The following is a 14,185-nucleotide window of genomic DNA, read 5'->3' as shown; positions in this document are numbered from 1 at the left end:
TAGGGGTTAATACATTTATTTTAGTGTTTGTGATGCTGGAGGGCCTCGGTTTAGGGGTTAATAGGTAGTTTATGGGTGTTAGTGTACTTTGTAACACTTTAGTTATGAGTTTTATGGTACAGCTTTGTAACGTAAAACTCATGACTACCGACTTTCAGGTGGCGGTACGGATCTTGTAGTTATAGGCTGTACCACTCGCTTTTTGGCCGGACAGGCAAACTCGTAATACTGGCGCTATGGAAGTCCCATTAAAAAAGTACTTTTTAAAAAGTGCGGTAGTTACAATGCATGACGGCCAAAAAAGTATGCGGTACACCTATACCTACAAGACTTGGAAAAGCAGCGGTAACCCCTAAACCGAGTCCCTCCTGCATAGCAAACACTATTTTAAATTTATTAACCCCTAATCTGCCGCTCCAGACATCACCGCCACTATTAAAAATGATTAACCCCTTTTCCGACGCTCGCCGACATCGTCACCACTCTAATAAAGTTATTAACCTCTAAACCGCCGCCCTCCCGCATTGCAAACACTATTGAAATATTATTAACCCCTAATTTGCCGTCTGCCCACATCGCCCCCACTATACTAAAACTATTAACCCCTAAACCGAAAGTCCCCAACAAAATATACTAAATAAACCTATTAACCCCTAAACCGAAAAAACCCCCACATCGCAATAAACTAATTTAAACTAGTAACCCCTAAACCTAACCCTAAACCTATCCCTAACCCTAATATAACCCTAAACCTAACACCCCCTAACTTTAACATAATTAAAATAGAGCTACATTAAAGTTATAATTAACTAAATAATTCCTATTTAAAACGAAAAACTTACCTGTGAAATAAAACCTAAGATAGCTACAATATAACTAATAGTTATATTGTAGCTAGCTTAGGTTTTATTTTTATTTCACAGGTAAGTTTGTATTTATTTTAACTAGGTAGACTAGTTAGTAAATAGTTATAAACTATTTACTAACTACCTAGTTAAAATAAATACAAACATACCTGTGAAATAAAACCTAAGTTGCCTTACAATAAAACCTAACATTATAAAAAATAAAAAAAACTATTGTTACAAAAATTGACAAACGAAATTATCTAAAACAATAAAAATTATTCCTATTCTAATACCCTTTAAAAAAAAAAAACACCCCAAAATAAAAAAGCCTAATCTAGAATAAACTACCAAGGGCCCTTAAAATGGCCTTTCGTAGGGCATTGCCCTAAAGTTAACAGCTCTTTTGCTGCAAAACAAATACCCCCTAACAGTATACAAACCCCCACCCCCCAAACCCACAAAATAAAACTAAAGTAAAACCTAATCTACCCATTGCCCTGAAAAGGGAATTTGTATGGGCATTGCCCTTAAAAGGGCATTTAGCTCTTTTTCCTGCCCTTAAAAGGGCATTCAGCTCTTTTATGAAATGCCCAAGCCCTAATCTAAATATAAAAACCCACCCCAAAAGGAAAAAATACATTACACAAAATAACAAACAAATGATCAAAAATAATAAAAATGATTCCTATTCTAATAGGATGAGAGCTTCTGAAATTCTATTGGCTGTTCAAATCAGCCAATAGAATTTCATTAGCTCTCATCCTATTGGCTGATTTGAACAGCCAATAGGATTTCAGTAGCTCTCATCCTATTGGCTGATTTGAATTTCCAAAATCAAATCAGCCAATAGGAATGCAAGGGACAACATCTTGAATCGTGTACCTCGCATTGAAGATTCAGTGTACGGCGACCAACCATATGAAGAGGATGCTCAGTGCCGGATGTCTTCAGGATGAACTTGCTTCGCACCGCCGTAATAAAGATAGAAGATGCCGCCTGGATGAAGATAGAAGAGGCCGCCTGGATGAAGACTTCTTGACGCCTGGATGAGGACTTCACCGCCTGGATGAAGATAGAAAAGGCCGCCTGGATGAAAAGTTATTGCCGCCTGGATGAGGACTTTGCCGCCTGGATGCAGATCGTTCAAATGGGACTTCAAAAACTGTAAGTGGATCTTCGGGGGTTAGTGATAGGTTTTTTTAAGGGTTTTTTTAGTTTAGGGTTTGGCTTTTCATAAACAAGCTAAATGCGCACAACTCATAATCTAGGTGTAAATGTTTAATGATAAAAAACATATTCATAATTATTGTACTGTGAAGAGAATATGCATTTCTTTGAAATGTGAAAGTAGTATTTCAGTCCACTCCAAAACATTTAACAATTACTGGCAATATATGATACACTTAGGACCAGGCACAAACACTAGACAGGCAGAGCATGAGAGAGGCACAACTTGTCTGGACTGTACTGGGAGGAGGAAGCACTACAGGGACTGAGCTGCCAAACACACTTGTTATTCACATCACCTTTACCCCCCCCCCATTCTTTTTTATATTCTCCCCCTTCTCTCCAGCGGATTTTATTATTTTTCTCTGTGAAATAACCAATAAGGAGAGGTTGAGGGGAAAACACATATAAAAATATATGAACTTGACTTATTATAGCAATGTTCTGGACAGCAGTCAGTACTCAGTCAGCACTTGTCTCTCAGGCGCTCAGTCACTGAACTTTCCTGCTACTCTGAGGGCGGTAGCTGGCATCACGTGACGTGGGTACGTTGCCCCCCAAACCCGCAAACAAACACTGCTTTTTCACCACCCTCCCAACCACAAACCTACTAAACATCCCTCACTCAAACAGCCACGAGAACCTCAACTGCATCCTCCTCAACACCCGCTCCATCCACAAGCACACCATCAAAATCTGGAACCTGCTCGACTCCACCTCCCCAGATGTCGCCTTCCTCACCCAAACCTGGCTCAACCCCACATCAGCACTGGACATCGCCATCACCATCCCTGATGGCTATAAAATCTCCCACAAAGACCGCAGCAACCGACCTGGAGGAGGCATCGCCATCATACACAAACACTCCATCCAAGTCACAACCACCTCCGATGATCACTCCCCAGACTATGAACATCTACACTTCAAAATCAAGATTAACCACAACACCACCCTCCGTGGCACATCATCTACAGACCTCCAGGAACACGTCCCGCCTTCTGTGACTCCATCACCGACCACCTTGCACCCCACGCCCTTGCCTCAAAGGACTACATCCTACTCAGCGACCTCAACTTCCATTTAGACAACCCCAATGACCACAACACCACCAACCTCATGGAAAACCTTGGAACCATTGGGCTGAAGCAACTTGTAAACGCCCCATCCCACATAGCCGGACACACCCTCGACCCAATCTTCTCCACAGGCAACCAAATCTCAGTCAACCACATAAACGAACTCCACTGGACTGACCATCACTGCATACACTTCTCCTTCAACAAACCCACCACACACCTCCAGCATCACCACCCGCCCCACAGAAACTGGAACAACATCATCCAAGAACAACTGCACTCCACCCTGATCAAGTCCCCCCCAGTGATCTCCACTGACACCAACTCCTCTGCCCGCCACCTACATCGCTGGATCACAGACTGCGCAAATACCCTCGCCCCCTCAAGAAACCGTCCAGCCGCCAGCCCACCAACAAGGCCAGCTGGTTCACCCCCACCCTCCAGGACTCCAAACGCCACTGTAGACGATTAGAGAGAACATGGAGATCCAGCAAGTCCCCCCTCGGACAAATCTGCCTACAAAGAAGCCGTCACCACCCACCTCATAAAAACCACAAAGAAAACCGCTATCCTAGAAAGAATCCACACCAATACCAACACCAGCAAGGAGCTGTTCACAGTCATCAAGGAATTCTCCATACCCAACAGTGACACTAATGACATCCCACCCTCCCAGGACCTCTGCGACAACATCGCCACTTACTTCCACCGCAAGATCATCAACATCTATGACAGCCTCGAGCTCCAGAACTCACCACTCACTGCCGACCCACCCACCCCCACCTCACCCAAACCCACCACCCGCCACCATCTACAAACTACCTGGATCCCCCTCACCACAGAGGACACACTCAGAATCATGAAATCTATCCACTCCGGAGCACCCTCCGACCCATGCCCGCACCACATATTCAACAAAGCGGGTTTTACCCTCGCTCACGAACTCTGCCTCACCATAAACTGCTCCATCAAAACTGGTACCTTCCCAGATGACTGGAAGCATGCAGAGCTGAAACCCCTGCTGAAGAAACCCACAGCTGACCCCATAGATCCTAAAAACTACCGTCCCATCTCTCTACTCCCCTTTCCAGCCAAAGTAATCGAGAAGGCCATCAACGCACAACTTGTTGACCACATCGAGACCAACCACATCTTGGACTCCTCCCAATCCGGTTTCAGGAGCAATCACAGCACTGAGACCGCCCTCCTCACCGCCACAGACGACATCCGTGCCCTGCTCGACCAAGGAGAGACTGCCGCCCCCATCCTTCTAGACCTCTCAGCCGCATTCGACACTGTAGACCACAGCACCCTCCTCACGCGCCTACACAATGCCGGCATCCGCAAAAAGGCCCTGGAATGGATCACCTCCTTCCTCAGTAGCAGAACCCAGAAAGTCAGACTTCCACCCTTCTCCTCCAATCCCACAGCAATCAGCTGCAGCATACCCCAAGGCTCTTCTCTTAGCCCCACCCTCTTCAACAATGAAAATACACACTTACAGGCAGGCGCCAGGGCGCCCCTCGCTGCAGTGCGCCTGTAGGAACATGCCTACTGTGTCTAATAGGAAATCCGGCCCTGGCCCACAGAAAAATGCACTAACCTTGGTACTCACTCAGGCAGTCAACCTCCAGACAAGCCTGGGTGCAAAGACAATGAAAACAAATATATAAATTAACACAACACATAGAAAGTCTGGCATTCTCTTACAAGCACACAGATACCTTAAAAGTGAAATGGTAGAGTTAATTACAGCATTTGGTCAAATGTTGATAGGCCTAGGACCACATCAAGGTCACTTCCTAACATACAACACATGTCTTTAACAAAACAAACTGAAATGCAAACAAGGACCCTTTGTAATCTCATATAAAACACTGAAATGGACTGCATTCTCAAACTCAATTGGGTACACAACCTATGCCACTGCAAAACTCAAAACCCTGTCCATTTAAGTATTATTTGTCTAGGGAGATTACAAATAACCTGTGTTACCCTTGTTTGCATCTCCTGTACTGAGTTACTGTGCTGAGAAACTGTTTGTACTTGTGAGGCATGATTTTCTAATAATAAAGCAAAAGGAGATCTGCTTATCAGCTAGTCAGCATTTTGGCCTTAAAGGGGCATATTGCTCAAATATTTTTTTATCAGACGTGCATTCAGCTTCTGACAAATTAGTATTCATCCAAACTTATACCCTTTAAGTAATATGTTCAGCTTATTTTCTGTCTAATGTCAAAATTCAATTTTTTTACCCTTTTGAGAAACAGATTTGAGTAATACATTTGTTAGGTTTACAAAGAAATGAAAAATACTAAGCACTACAGACGTGTATGTACATATGAATAAGTACTTATGTCAAATAGATAAAAAATTCCAACAAGTCAAGTCCAAGCATACACTGTCCGTATTCAGCATTGCTCAAGCAGTTGTAGTGAACTGCTTGTGCAATACCGCCCCCTGCAGATTCACGGCCACTAGCAGGGGGTGTCAATCAGCCCAATCATATAGGATCGGACAGATTGCTGTACGCCTCCTCAGAGGTGACATATGAGTTAAGGAGCAGCGGTCCATTCAGCCAATTCGGCCAATATAAATTTCACATATATCAGGAATGTGATTATCTATTTAGGTAAAAATGTAGATGCAATCCATTAACCTTTGGTGATATACTTACATAAGGGACCTAGCAATTGCACTTATAAATCATGTCCTCAACACTATGTTGTAAGTATGCACATATTTACAAGGAGTTTATTTGGAATGTTGTTGAATAGTATACCCCACACTTAGCAGTGTCCCTACATTAAAGGGACAGTCAAGTCAAAATTAAACTTTGCAAATTTCCCAATCAGTGTTACCACTCCGGGATCCTAGGATGCACACATTCCCACACGTTGTATCCCTTAGGAGAAAAGAAAATGCCTAAATGTTCCCAAAAATAGTCTTGTTATTAGTAAACTATAGTGGCCGCTCTTCTCCAAAACATGCACAAGATGATCTCTTTGTCTTAGATCAAAATTAAACTTTAATGGCTCAGATAGCGCATGCAATTTTAAACAACTTTCTGATTTACTTCCATTAACAAAATGTGCACAGTCTTTTTATATTTACAGTTTTTGAATCACCAGCTACTACTGAGCATGTGCAAGAATTCACAGAATAAACGTATATTCATTTGTGATTGGCTGATGGTTGTCACATGATACAGAGGGAGTGGAAAACAGACATAACTTTGAAATTTGAAAAAATCTACTACTTATTAGAAGTTCAAAAAGTGCTATTGAATTGTTTAGTTATAATGCATTTGTTGATCTTGCTCTTTTATAATATAGTTCCATTTGGTGTTTCTGTGCACATCACAAATAAAAAGCCTGATGTCTAGGGTGCTAGCGAAGCAGAATAATGCAATGAAAATTACTATAAAAAGAAGCAAGGATAGAAAGAGTCTCCAAATGTAGTTTTTTTTTATGGAATGTAAACTAATCCTGTATTGGTTGTTGCAATGGTAGTAAACACTGCATACACCTCTGATGTGGAATTCTCGTATACAAGGAACCAAGTACTATTACATGTGATACATATTTATACCATATTTAGAAGCAAATATAATTTAAAAGGATATTGTTTAATAGGATGATTCTGTGCAAACCGAGCTGCAATAAAACTTAATGTAATGCAAGTGACTATGGCAGAAGTTATAATACCAAATAACTTTTTGTTCAATCAAATCCATTGAAGACAAAAAAAAAACAAGATAATACATTTGCCATAAATATTAATAATAATGAGCAGAGTTGTTTAGATAAAATAAAGAGAGAAAAAACATTGCTTCCTCTGTATCTGTCTACTCCCCTTCTTGTCTAAAAAAATAAAACCTTAATTAACTATCAACAAAGAATTCCTTATTAATATAGATGCAGATATTTTCATTTACTGATAATATTAATTAACTAATAGTTTCATTTTAATTTGTGTACATTTGCATTCAACATTTTAAAATATCTTAAAGAGACAGTTTAGTCAGAATTAAATTTTCATGATTCATATAGGGCATGTAATATCAAACAACTTCCCAATTAACTTTTATCATCAACTTTGCTTTGTTCTCTTGGTATTCTTAGTTGAAAGCTAAACCTAGGTAGGCTCATATGCTAATTTCTTAACCATTGAAGACTGCCTCTTGTATGAATGCATTTTGACAGTTTTCACAACTAAAGGGTGTCAGTTCATGTGTGGTTAAAAACTGTCAAAATGCATTCAGATAAGAGGTGGCTTTCAAGGTCTAAGAAATTAGCATATGAACCTCCTAGGTTTAGCTTTCAACTTAGAATACCAAAAAGAACAAAGCAAAATTGGTGAAAAAAAATGTAAAATGGAAAGTTGTTTAAAATAACATGTCCTGTTTGAATCGTGAAAGTTTATTTAGGACTAGACTGTCCCTTTAAGTCAACTAATTCAAATGGATACACTCATAATGGATTTGAATGTCATATAAATAAAATCAAATCACAAAATAAGTTTTTGCATGGAAAAGATAAAAATTTCAATTGGAATAGAATTTAGCCCATAAATCAAATTAAAATATTAAATGTATCTGAAGAAAATGGTCAATTCAACATATTTTGTACAAATGTTGATAATAATAATAATAATAATAATATAATCATAATCAAATGTATTCCTCCCCAACAAACATACTAAAGACCAAAATCAATAAATCATTTGTCAAGTTATTAAAAATAAAATAATTTTTGATTGGTGCATTATACACCAATAAGTATACAATTCATTTATTTGAAAACAAGCTGAATTATTTTAGCATTTTTTTTTAAATAGCATTTGAATTTTTCAAATATGTTGATTTTTTTAATGAATAGTTATCAAAATCATCATAAACTTGTTATTAAAGATATTATTTATTAGACTCAGAAGAAAATGCAAATTGATTAAATTCAGTTCACACACCATCCAATAAAGTCACATATGCTGTTCACTACGAAAATACATTTAATTTGCTCTTCAAAGTTAAATTGCAGACATCATTTTGAAAATCATAAATAGTAAATATCAAAATAATTTTAGTTTTAAAATTAGATAAGACAATACAATAAAAAAATTATTATTTTAAATGATGACATGTTTCTAAAAAGGTAAAATCTCTATTAATAAGACCACTACATTTAAAGGGACAGTCAACACCAGAATTTTTGATGTTTTAAAACATAGATATTCCCTTAATTACCCATTCCCCAGGTTTGCATAACCAACACAGTTATAATTATACACGTTTTACCTCTGTAATTACCTTGTATCTAAGCCTCAGCAAAATGCCCCCTTATTTCAGTTCTTTTGACAGACTTGCAGTTTAGCCAATCAGAGCTGTCTTCATGGTAAATTCACATGCATGAGCTTAATGTTATCTATATGAAACACATGAACTAATGCCCTCTAGTGGTGAAAAACTATCAAAATGCATTTAGATTAGAGGCGACCTTCAAGGTCTAAGAAATTAGCATATGAACCTCCTAGGTTTCGTTTTCAACTAAGAATACCAAGAGAACAAAGCAAAATTGGTGATAAAAGTACATTTGGAAAGTTGTTTAAAATTACATGCCCTATTTGAAACATGAAAGTTTTTTTTTTTTTACTTGATTGTCCCTTTAAATAATATAAATTTCCAGGTTAATTTTAAGAAAGTACATTAATTTATAGACATGCACATTGGAAAATGTAATTTCGTATCGAATAAGTATTTGTTTTTTTATTTAGTTTCAGATGTATTCGGATTCATTTGATATAGCAGTCATTCGTTTCAGATGCATTCGGATTGATTCGTTTTGGATGCATTCAGAAATTCGGAAGTTCGATATGTTTGGATTAATTCGTTATGTTATGTTGATTCAGATGGTTCCAACCAGCACAAAAGGAATTATTTCACTGTTCTATCTCACTATATTTAATTTTAATATATCTCTTTTAGTTTTTTTTTTTAATACTAAATATGGAATGGCAAAGGAATTGTGATTAGTCCAGAAAGTCAGACTATCGCGCCATTGCCATTCGAATAAAATTAATGAATCCAAACTAATTAGGATTTTTTGTTACAAATTTATTCAGATTATTTTAGTTTTGTTATGAGGGTGATTCGGAAATTCGGATACATTTGGATCTCTGAATCACTCGAATTGCGATTCAGAACGAATTGCACGTATCTATTAATTAATCACTGTGAACTAAATGCAATTTTTTAGTATAAAAGATAAATGTAGTTTTTGGATTAATAATCAAACAAACATTTCAATGTATTTACATTTAATTATAAAGAATTTTGACTTTTTTTTTCACTAACTGTTACTTAGCATTTACATACTTTGTAATACAAAAGTTCAGTGAAATTTTATCTAATTTGTAAAAACTGATACTGTACTAAAATAAAATAAATTGACTGCAGTTTAAACATGTTTTCTGTTTCAACCAGTTTCATAAAGGCAGCACTGTTTCTTTATCTCCGGGTACAGTTGATTGGCTTTTTTTGGTCAGAATTAGTGTAGTAAATTGCATGTAATCCTTAATTCATGCAGCATGGTTAAAAGGTTTCACTTGGGGGTTTCAGCAATCCTCTGCAGTATTACAACTAAAATAAATGTGATTTTACAAGGAATAGTGTAATGACATAATGATATATCCCCCGAAAACCCTTTGAATAACTTAATTTATATGTACTTTATTATTCTCTAGATAAAAGGCTTCTCAATATAAAATGAGTACCAAGTTCAAACTTTTAAAATATTCACATATTTACATCAATTTTTAAAAGGTTTTATAACTAATGAACTTGGATTTCTTGTGGCATGGCATAAAATCCATTTATACAGTTTTTAATTAAGAATGCAGCCTATGCAATTAAAATTAAGAGGAAAGACTCGGTATGATGTCCTATGAGAACCCAAGTCCAAAAAATTATGTTAATGCTTTATGTCCTAAAAGCATCTTCTGAATGTAGGAAACAGTTTCTAAAATATTCTTTTTTTGCCACAGAATATAGTTTATTTAAAGATAATAATTGACTTTCTATTCATTGTCCTAATCCAAAAATCCTGTTTACTAATAATTTATCGCATCTCTTTAATGTGTGCCCAGACTACAGCATTTAACCATCTGACATGCCATTTCATACCTATAATCTATAATGCAATGTTAATGAAAATAGAGTGTGGAACATCAAGATATATAAGAATAGGTAATGAGCATTTAAATATTTAAAGTAACACGCATTATTTTGCATATTAATATTTTCTAGATTAAATTATTAAAATATATGTGCAGTCATATGCTGTAGCCAGAAAAATTGATGCAAATTATATATATATATATATATATATATATATATATACAGCGTTTTTAATGGTGGATGGAAAAAAATGCAATTACAAGAGAAATGTTGCACAGGAATCTTGTAGTAAAAGTTCCTGAGAATGATTAAGCGAATACTGTCATAAGGCTATTGTTTTGGTACCTTAATAGGATTAGTGGTGCAGACCCATATAATAAATTATGTAGACTGGAAAAAGGGAGATGTAGTGGTATGTATAAATAACACTATTTAAAGACTGGGAATTCAGCACTCTTTTCGACAATTAGATAAATGCAACATGTATGTATATATATATATATATATATATATATATATATATATATACACAACACACAGAAAACCTAGCACTCGCCAGCAGATACTCAGTAATGTTTAAAATCAAAACTTGGGAAAGTCAGTTACATTTGGCACCAAAGGATCAAGCCCAGGACCACCTCAAGGGAGGTTCCCAGTTGGTTTGTTTGAAAGCATGCATTTTGTGGGTGCTGGTTTAGGGTTCCAGGAAGGGGGAGACCTTGACGTGGTCCTGGGCTTGATCCTTTGGCACCAAATGTAACTGACTTTCCCCAGTTTTGCTTTTAAACATTCCTGAGTATCTGCTGGCGAGTGCCAGGTTTCCTGTTGTGTTTATAATGTGTGTAATGCTTCCCTGCTGGCCTGTCACCCAGGCTGTTCAGGGGTTACCTGCCTGGGTTGCTGGGAACTGTGCAGCTGTCTGTCAGTGTTCAGGGCTGTGGAGTTAACAGTGGATTAGGATGTGTACCCAGTCCAGTCTGTGAGTGCGGTCCATTCCTGTGTTTTGTATTTACATAGGGGAGGTTACAAAAGCCTGTGTCACTCTGGGAGGTTCCCAGTTGGTTTGTTTGAAAGTATATATTTTGTGGGTGCTGGTTTAGGGTCCCAGGAAGGGGGAGACCTTGACGTGGTCCTGGGCTTGATCCTTTGGTGCCAAATGTAACTGACTTCCCATAGTTTTGCTTTTAACCCTTACTGAGTATCTGCTGGCGAGTGCCAGGTTTTCTGTGTGTTGTGTTTATAATGTTTGTAATGCTTCCCTGTGGGCCTGTCACCCAGGCTGTTCAGGGGTTAACTGCCTGGGTTGCTGGGAACTGTGCAGCTGTCTGTCAGTGTTCAGGGCTGTGGAGTTAACAGTGGCTTAGGATGTGTACCCACTCCAGTCTGTGAGTGCAGTGCATTCCTGTGTTTTTTATATATATATATATATATATATATATATATATATATATTATTATTATTATTTATTGATAAAACGCCAACAGATTCCGCAGAGCTGCCCATGGGTACAAGGATAAAAGTACAACGGAGAAACAATACAATAAAAGACAAAATTTTACAGACAAATACAGGGCAAATTGAGGGCCGTATTCCCATGGGAACTTACAATCTAGATGGGTAGGAGGATGTATAACAGGAGGTAGGGACTGCAAAGGTGAAAATGATATTAGTGAGGAGATAGATGAGGGCAACTGTTAGGTTAGTGAAGGTCATTTGTTAATGAGTTGGGTGATAGGCTTCCCTGAACAGAAAAGGTCTTTAGGGAACGATTAAAGGAGGAGAGGTTAGGGGAGAGTCTGAAGGCTTGAGGAAGTGCATTACAGAGGGTTGGTGCCGCATAAGAGAAGTCCTGTAGTCTACCATGAGAGCAGGTGATGGTAGAGGACGCACAGAGCAGGTCATTGTTGGATCTTAGGGGGCGGGCTGGAGTATATTTGTTGATGTGTGAGGACAGGTAGGGTGGGGCAGCATTGTTGAGGGCTTTGTAGGTCAGGGTGAGATATATATACACAAAGATATATAAATATAGATGGATACAGAGATAGATTGAGAGAAAGGTATATATGGATAGCTATAGATATAGATTTAGATATAGCTATAGATATAGATATAGATTTTGGCGGCAAAATAGAGGGAGTCTGGTTAAGCATATAACACGGTGTTTTTAATCATGTATATATTGATTTTTTCTGGGGTGTGGTGCTGCACTCTGTTTGTGTGTTGTTTTGTATTTTTGACATTGACAAAGGCACAATGAAGTGCCGAAACGTTTGTCCATTTTAACTTGATGCAATAAAATTTTCTACATGTTATTATAAAGTCCAGTGAGTGCCTGCTGTTTGGATACATTTGGATGAATATTTGCAGTGCACCGTGGCAATGATTGATAGTATGATTGTGCAATCCTTACATTGACTTTGGATAGCTATAGATATATGAAAAAGAGAAAAAAGGATCAAAAATATTTTAATGTGTAGCCTTGTACATCAAACTGTTATAAATAAAGAAACTCTGAAGTATTGGCTCAGAGACTCCCAGTAATAGTTTCTAAGATATTTGTAAAATTAACAAAAATATTAGTTGAATATATATTTTGATGATGTCACTTTTATTGAGAGCAGGAGAGAACCTTGCAGCCATTTTGCATCCTCTGAGTGTTTCATCACATGATAACTGTATATCAGTCTGCAAAATGAACAACCAAATAAAAACAAAACAACAAAAGATGTTGAAATGGCCCCCTAACTAAATCAACAGAGGAATTCATAGCAAAGATAAAAAAAGAAGTATTTTTGTAAATGAATTCAAGGATTTAAATTAATGCATAATTTATGCAAAGCTATTTCGATCAACTAGATGAAATTAGACTAATAAGAGCTGCTTTAGAGATTCCAAAATTGAAAAGGATCCTGAAGTGGCACATGGCTCTTGTTCTGTTCTATACTCTAAGGGGCCCATTTATCAAGCTTGTAGGCCCGTGTTTCTGGTGAGTCAGAAGACTCGCCAGAAACAGCAGTTATGAACCGCTGCTCCATAACCCTGTCCGACTGCACTGATGAGGCAACAAGAATCGCCGTAAATCAACCCGATCAAGTACGATCGGGTTGATTGACATCCCCCTGCTGGCGGCCCATTGGCCGTGAGTCTGCAGGGGGCGGCATTGCACCAGCAGCTCTTGTGAGCTGCTGGTGCAATGCTGAATACGGAGAGCGTATTGCTCTCCGCATTCATCGAGGTCTTGCGAACATGATCCTCACTGTCGGATCAGGTCCGCAAGACCTTTGATAAATAGGCCCCTTAATCTTAAGGGACACTAAAGATTGTAATATAGAACAAAGTTTACTAAAACTTTTTGTTTCCGTTTTAACTTAAAGCCCTGATGTTCATCAATATATTATTTTTTATTCATGTAAAAATTAAACATGTTAAAAAAAAGAATAATTTGACATACAACACCTTCTTCTCTTCCTGATAATGGCCCCAATAAGATTACAATCAACATTTATTAAGACCCAGACTAGACAAGGTTTACAACTAAGGAACTGCTTGTCTTTGTGTCGAACTGAAATGGACACTGCTCTTACAGCTGCCAGCAATTATCGTTGCTCAAGGAAATGTTTGTGCAGGGCCTTTCAATCTCCCTGAAAGAAAAAAAGTTCTGGGTCCATCTCTGAGGTGACAGAGAGGTTGGGAAGTCGTGGTTTTATGACATCTGCTTCTTACCGTGTAGCAAATGTCAACAAGCCTGCAACACAATGGCTCCAAAACAGCCTCCACTGCTTGATAAATCAAGCCCCTTATATTCTCACTCAAATAAAAGATCAAGGGCTAGAAGATGAGCTCAACTGATAAACTAAGGC

The sequence above is a fragment of the Bombina bombina genome, chromosome 9 (assembly GCF_027579735.1).
Source record: "Bombina bombina isolate aBomBom1 chromosome 9, aBomBom1.pri, whole genome shotgun sequence".
Lineage (NCBI taxonomy): Eukaryota > Metazoa > Chordata > Amphibia > Anura > Bombinatoridae > Bombina > Bombina bombina.
Note: the sequence above shows the minus strand (reverse complement) of the source record.